Below are 7,396 nucleotides of genomic sequence, written 5' to 3'. Positions count from 1 at the left end.
GTTAATCATGACTGATAGAGCTTCAACTTTGATGGATACATCGAATAATGATAGTGGAAACTCCACTAGAGGCCTTGACATAGAGGCAGTCCCTTCGACGAGTCTTTTAAGCCAACGATCAATAGAAGGCATTCGAACAACCATACCCGTCATATGGCCTCAATATGGGCTACCTCCAAATTATTCACCACCTTTGTAGAATCCTAGTGCCATATATTGCGGAGGTATAAACACTATAAGAAATAATCCATTGTATAATCCAATACCTCCTTCGGGTTATCCTCCAATGAGTACACACAATTAATACTACTCTTACATGGCAAATCATAATGCCTATCAACCATTCAGAAACAACCCTCCATATCCTGGGTTTGTGGCCATCCCATAATCAAGTCCTATAGTGTCGAATATCATTTTTACACAAGATATTGGAGCCCCTAGGGTGTCAATAGGAGGGACCCAGACTTCAATATTCTTCGAGATGCCGAAACAGATTCATATAGAGACATCTTCACCTAATATAGTCAAATCATTGGCTATATTTAGGAAATAAATCAAGGATAGCCATCATGATTTAGTAAATATCCTGACACAATAGATGACTGCAACATTAAATCCAATGTTAGAAAATAATAATGCTGGAATAGAGTAAGTTGCTTGACGAGTCGATCATATTACGAGAGCAATTAATCTATCACTAGCCCAACCTTTTGGGGGAGTTCATGTTAATAATCCTCCTATCATTTTGAACAGATGAGATGATCCAAATAAGGTATTGAATGAAGCTAGAGCAAATAATACTGCTCAAGCTTATGGTCAAAATATATCTCAACCAGTCGAGCAAATCCTAAATAGAGCAGGATTGAATATTTGGATGACGAATCAGCCTTATTTTATATTCCCTTTTCCATATTATTCTTGTAACCTAAACTCCCAAGAGGAGTCAAAACCCCTAAATCCCTCATAAAGTTTGTAGGGAAAAGTGGAGAATTAACTACAGAGCATATTGCATATAATAGGAGAGTTAGCCAATAATGAATATTTAAAAATGACATATTTTTCTTCTTCACTAACAAAGAGTATTTTTACTTGATTTTCAAACTTGCAACTTAATTCGATCCTCAGTTGGGTCCAATTAGAAAGAAGCTTTCATGATCAATTCTTTAGGGGAGAAATGAAAGTAACATTGGCAGACTTATTCACAAAAAAGAGAGAAAAAGCCAAGTCAATTGATGACTGTCTTATTCAATTAAAAAATATTAGAAATAAATGTTTCACACCTATTTGAACCTAAGATAGTCAAGATGGCTATCAATGGGCTTGGGTTTAACATTCAAAAGAAATTGGTGAATCAACAATTTCTCGACTTAGCCCAATTGGTTGATAAAGTGTTGCATATTGAAAAATTAAATAAAGAAAAAGAAAACAAGAGTCGAATAAAAGAAAACCCTTTTTCAATAAAAAGGTTAATTATTTTGACTCCATGAGTGACGAAGAGTCGAACAGTGAATCTACTTTTGCTGTAGAATTAAAAGATAGACCTCCTTATGTGTGTCGATCTCTTAATTCAGCAAAAGATAAAATTCCTTTGTCAGGGGAGGGGGAGAATTATTCTTTTGACCTAACAAAAATTGAACAGATCTTCGACATGTTGCTAAAAGATAAACAACTTGTACTTCCTGAAGGGAAGAGAATGCCATCTATTTCGGAAATAAGAAAAAAAAAGTTTTGCAAATTTTATCAAGCTTCTGGACATTATACTAACAATTGTGTCATTTCAGGGACTTGATAGAAAAGGCTATTAATGAAGGTTGACTTATGTTTGTTGATAAGCCTGAAATAAAAGTGAATTCTGATCCCTTCAAAGTCACATCAAATTTTGCTAAGACAGAAGAAGTGGCGTTCATAGTAAACACGGCTTTTGTAGAACCAGTAAAGAAAGATGAACAGTTCGAACTGGACATGTTTGAAACAGAAAGTTCTACTTATCCATAGGCAGGAGAAGATATGCTAGATTTTTTGTTAAGACAAAGGGAGGGGGAAGGAAATATAGCTATATATCCTTGTTGTAGTGCTTTGTTCGACACTTCAGCTGTAAAAGCTTTCGATTCATATAAAAAGAGTAGAGAGCTTGTTCATCAAGAAGAATTAAGACAAACTCAAATAAAATAGGGGACCAAAGGTCGAGAGATTGTGGTTGCTCCTGTCAAACAGCACATGTTCACGGTGGTAACAGTCGACTAGAAACCCCAGGGGGTGTCGAGTCGAACTAGGGTTCCTCCATCCAATGTATCGAATAAAAGTGGATACAGAACAATGCTCCAAACTACTCCAGGAATTATGATTTCAGCATTCCTAGAGGTGGTTATGGAAATTGGGCTGGAGCCCAAAAAAGAGGAGGCTCTACACGATAAGTAACTAGAAGGGGTAACGGTCGAGGAAGGTATCTGATGAGTGGATATTTTATACACTTTTTGGCATTATTTTCATATAGTTTTTAGTATGTTTTATTTACATTTTACTAATTTTTCATAGGTTTTAGTGCAAAATTCACATTTTTGGATTCTACTATGAGTTTGTGTGTTTTTATGCAATTTCAGGTATTTTCTGGCTAAAATTGAGGAGCTGGAGCAAAAGTCTAATTCAGAGGCAGAGAAAGCACTACAGATGCTGTCTGGATCTGACCTCCTTGCACTCGAGAGAGCTTTTCTGGAGCTACAGACATCCAATGGAGCGTTCTCAATGGCTATGGAAAGATAACATCTAGGGCTTTCCTGAAATATATAATCTTTTATACTTTGCTTCAGAATAAAAGGCCCAAAATTGGCATTCAACGCCAGCCATCTACTCCAGTCCAGGCGTCCAGTGCCCACAAGGGGCTAGCCAGTGTTCAAACACCCAAGAAGGACCCCCAAGCAGGTGTTCAACACCCAAGGAGTCTCCTAGCACGTGGATCTCAATCATGCTCAGCCCAAACACTCTCCAAGTGGGCCCCGAAAGTGGATTTTAGCACTAAAAGACTGTTTTACCCTTTTTATGTAATCCTTAGTCATTAGTTTTGTATTTAAAGTAGAAGATTACTCTTTGTTAAGGATCTTCGCCCATCTTCCCCCACTTTACATGTTTATCATTATATTTTCTATTAGTATGAGTTTCTAAACCTCCTAGGTTGAGGGGAGGAGCTCTGCTGAGTTTTATAGCTTAATAAAAGTACTACTATTCTATTTCAATTTGTGTCTGATTCTTTATTCTAAGATGTATCTTCGTTCTTCGTCATCATGAATGCGTTAAACTGGCACAAGGTTATCTCATTCTACATCGGTTCAGAGTGAGTCTTTCATCGGACAATGATGAACCACTAGCTTGATTATACATCTCTTAGATGGCTAATCCACGACTTCGTTGGGGAGTTCTCGAGCAACTAGTTCAGCCAAGATACGGGGAGATTAGAGTCTTTGTGGTAGAGGCTAGAACCAAAGGCGCAACATTCTCTGATCCGGAAGATTCGACCTTGTCTATGGCATTTTGAGTAGGATCACTAAGGAGAATGAACTGCAGGAGCTTCACCCTTAATCAAAATAGATCCGTATTAACCCTGGGGTTCAGATCTGGAGGAGCATTGGTGACCTCTCAACTGGTGTTGATCATATACAGCCTGTCATAGAAGAAATCATTCACAGTTGTAGAAGACAGTAAGACCGGAATTAATCCAGAAGAACAAAGCATCTCCAAGCCTTAACTATCTTCTTATCACTACTTATAATCAAATATAGTAATTCCATCTTATTCCAATTTTATGCATTTAAACAAACAAACAACTTTTTTATCCGCCTGACTAAGATCTACAAGATAACCATAGCTTGCTTCAAACCACAATCCTCGTGGGATCAACCCTAACTCACCTTAGGTATTACTTGGATGACCCAGTGCACTTGTTGGTTCAGTTGTACGAAGTGTGGGAATTCGTGCACCAGTATCAACGCAATTTTCCAAAAAAAAAACTCCCTTCATTCCAAAGGTTGTGGCCTAAACACAAAATTCTTATGCCGATACCTAGGGGCCATATTCAGAATTGACCAAAGAAAGTAAATCACCTCAAAAGTAGGAACAGAAAGGAGACCTGGTGTTAGAGGAATCAAACGAGATATCAGTTGTGAAGTCAATTCCCAAAGGAAAAGAAGAGGAAGAGGCCCTAACAGAAACCTTCGACTCTGGTTTTAAGTTTGATCTAGATGTGATGTTTGGAAAAACTCGTTTTGGTTATGTTGCCACAGTCTCGGTCCTTCCTTTCGACTTTCAGGATAATCCTGAGGGGCATTGGAATTGCCTAGAAGAAGACTATGACGATATAATTCCAGGTAATGAGTGCCTATTTGTCGAAAATGGCATGATTAAGGAAGGGTTATTTGAAAGGGAAGATCACTAAAGGTCATCTTCGACCATTTCACATTAAGGTAAAAGTCGAAGGATTGATGATTAATCAAATTTTGGTCGATGGTGGGGCAGCAATTAATTTGCTACCTGAAAGTAAGTTTCCATTATTCCATAAAATGGTCGAAGATTTAATTAAGACAATTTGAGATCATATCAGGAGGGCATCTTCTGATCAGCTACTTGTAGCTCTTCCAAGCTTCAAAGAAGGATTCTCCCTCTTTCTGTCTAAAAGCCTGGACTTCTACCCTAATCTTGCTTAACTTTTGAGGTGGAAAGAACTTGGTCAAAACTTCATTGACCACCTTCTCCCAAGTGTCCAAGCGCTCCTTAGGCTGATAATCCAGCCATAGCCTTGCTCTGCCCCTTACAACAAAGGGGAATAGCATGAGCTTGTAAATCTCTGGATTTACTCCATTAGTCTTAACAGTGTAACAGATCTGTAAGAAATCAAAGATGAATTTGTTAGGGTCCTCCTGCAGGAGTCCATAAAACTGGTAATTCTATTGTACTAGAGTGGCCAGTTGAGGCTTAAGCTCAAAGTTGATTGTACCAATGGCAGGTTTGGAGATGCTGCGCCTATGGAAGTCAGAATTGGGTGCAGTATAAAATCCAAGGACCTTCCTTGTGTCTCCTCCAGCTTTTAGGTTAGCTGCCATTGTTGTATCTGCAGTTTCTTGCTCAAGAGCTTCCCTGAGATTCCTTCTGGCTTTACTTGCTTGAGCTTGCTGCAAACGTCCTCTTAAGAATCTCTCAGGTTCAGGATCAGGTTCAATAAGGGCTTCTCTATCCCTATTCCTACTCATAAAAAAAAAGAAAGAAACCAAGAAGAGTAAAACAATGGAGTCTCTATGTCAGAGTATAGAGAGCTCCTTATGAGAAACTTAGATAAAGAAAAGTGAAAATAAAGGTGTCTTTTATTTAAAAAAAAGTTTTCAAAAATAAAGAGGGGCAAATGGTTTGAAAATTTTCGAAAAAGATGAGAAAGAAAGAAGTTAAAAATTTTCAAAAAGAAGAGAGAGAAGAATTAGAAAGACACCAAACTTTCAAAATTAAAAGAAGCTAAAACAAACAATTAACTAACAAGATTCCAAAATAAGATAGAAGATTTGATTTTAAAAAATTTTTAAAAATTAAAAAGAATAAGTCAAAAGGAAATTTTGAAATTCAAAAATTAAAAAGATAAGGTCAAAAGAGAGAGAAAAACGAGATATGATAAGAAAAGATTTTGAAATTCAAATTTGAAAGAAAGAAAAATGAAAGAAACACCAAACTTAAAAGTTGAAAACAAGATAAGACAACAATTAACTAACAAGATTTGAAAATTAAAGATGAGATTTTCGAAAATTGGAGAGAGAAAGTCAAATAAAGATTTTGAATTTCAAATTTGAAAGAAAGAGAAACTAACAAAATACTAAAATTTTAATAATTGGATTTAATATGAAAATAAAGATAAGATAACAAAATTTTGAAAATTAAAGAAAAAGATAACATAAATATTTAAAGATAAAAAGATAAACAAGAAAATTAAATTTAAACAACAAGATTACTAACGAAACACCAAACTTTAAAAATTTTCAAATCAAGAAAGAAAAAGATTTAAAGATTTTCGAAAATAAATATTTATTTATTTATATTCCTTTTTTGAATTTAAAAAGAAAAGAAAAACACTAGATGGACACCAAACTTAAAGATTTTGAAATCAAATAAGACTAAATTCGAAAATTAGAAGGGAAGAAACACTAAAAGAAACCAAAGTTAAAGTTCTAAAATCAATCAGAGGAAAGTACAAAGAAAATTTCGAACAAGAAGAATGAAATCAAGACGAATTTTCAAAAACCAAGAGAAGAAAAATCAACAAAAACCAAAAGGACACCAAACTTAAGATTTGACACAAGATTCAAACAAAGGAAAAAGATGACTAAAGATAAATTTTGGAAAAATTATTCGAAAAGAAACAAAGAAAGTTTGAAAATTTTAACAAGAAACTCAAACAAAAGAAAAACTAGTAAAAAGTACCTGATCTAAGCAGCAACACAACCGGTAGTTTGTCAATCACAAACCATCCCCGGCAACGGCGCCAAAACCTTGGTGCATGAAATTGAACTCACACAACTTCACCGGCAAGTGCATTGGGTCGTCCAAGTAATACCTCAGGTGAGTGAGGGTCAATCCCACGAGAATTGTTGGATTGAGCAAGCAGTGGTTATCCTGCATATCTTAGTCAGGTGAATAAAAAGATACCAGCTGTTGTTGTAAACGCATAAAATAGAACAGTAAAGAAAGCAGTAAACAATTGATATAAAAACAATAATGAGAAATCAGTTAAGGATTTGGAGATGCTTTATCTTTCCAGATTAATACTTCTTACCAACCACTTTAACAATAAATGATTCATTCCATGACAAAGCTGTAAGTGATTAACGCCATAGGTCATGGTCAATTAATCTCCTCTAATTCATATCAAACGCCGTTCTCGATGGTGTTTTAATATGAACAAGGATGAAGCTCACGCAATTCACTCTCACTTGACCTTACTTAAAGTCCCACAAACAAGGTCAGATCTTTTAGATCAGAGAATGAAGCTCAATATTCTAGCCTTAGTTCCACAAGAACCTCATCACCCATAACAAACAAGATTTTATGTCACGTATCCTAATTGGCCCAGATAAGTTATTGGTTCAGGTGATGTATTCTCAAGCTATAGCTCAATACTAGCCGGGTCAGGACTCGCAAGAACTCACATAGAATAAGGGGTCATACTCTCGTTCCACCCTAGATTCATTAAGGTGAAGAACGATAATACATCATAGAATAAAATCAAACACATATTAAAGGAGAAAAAGTAATAATATTAATCCATAGGACAAGCAGAGCTCCTAACCTTAACCTAGGAGGTTTAGTTGCTCATAATTTACAAGAAAAACTTAGATGTCTGATGATAGATAGCTCGATTCTAAACCTA

The 7,396-nt window shown here is 35.9% G+C and overlaps 1 non-coding gene across 1 annotated transcript; it reads left to right on the top strand.

Annotated features, from left to right (window-relative positions):
* Nucleotides 1–4,581: 4,581 nt before the first annotated feature.
* LOC112804408 (small nucleolar RNA R71) lies at nt 4,582–4,688 on the top strand. The gene has a single exon (XR_003203017.1). It is a non-coding gene; the product is annotated as a small nucleolar RNA R71 (small nucleolar RNA).
* The last annotated feature ends 2,708 nt before the right edge of the window (nt 4,689–7,396 follow it).

This window comes from Arachis hypogaea, chromosome 5 (genome assembly GCF_003086295.3).
Source record: "Arachis hypogaea cultivar Tifrunner chromosome 5, arahy.Tifrunner.gnm2.J5K5, whole genome shotgun sequence".
In the NCBI taxonomy this organism is placed as follows: Eukaryota; Viridiplantae; Streptophyta; class Magnoliopsida; order Fabales; family Fabaceae; genus Arachis; species Arachis hypogaea.
The sequence above is the reverse complement of the archived record's forward strand: the minus strand, read 5'-3'. Positions and strand labels throughout refer to the sequence as shown.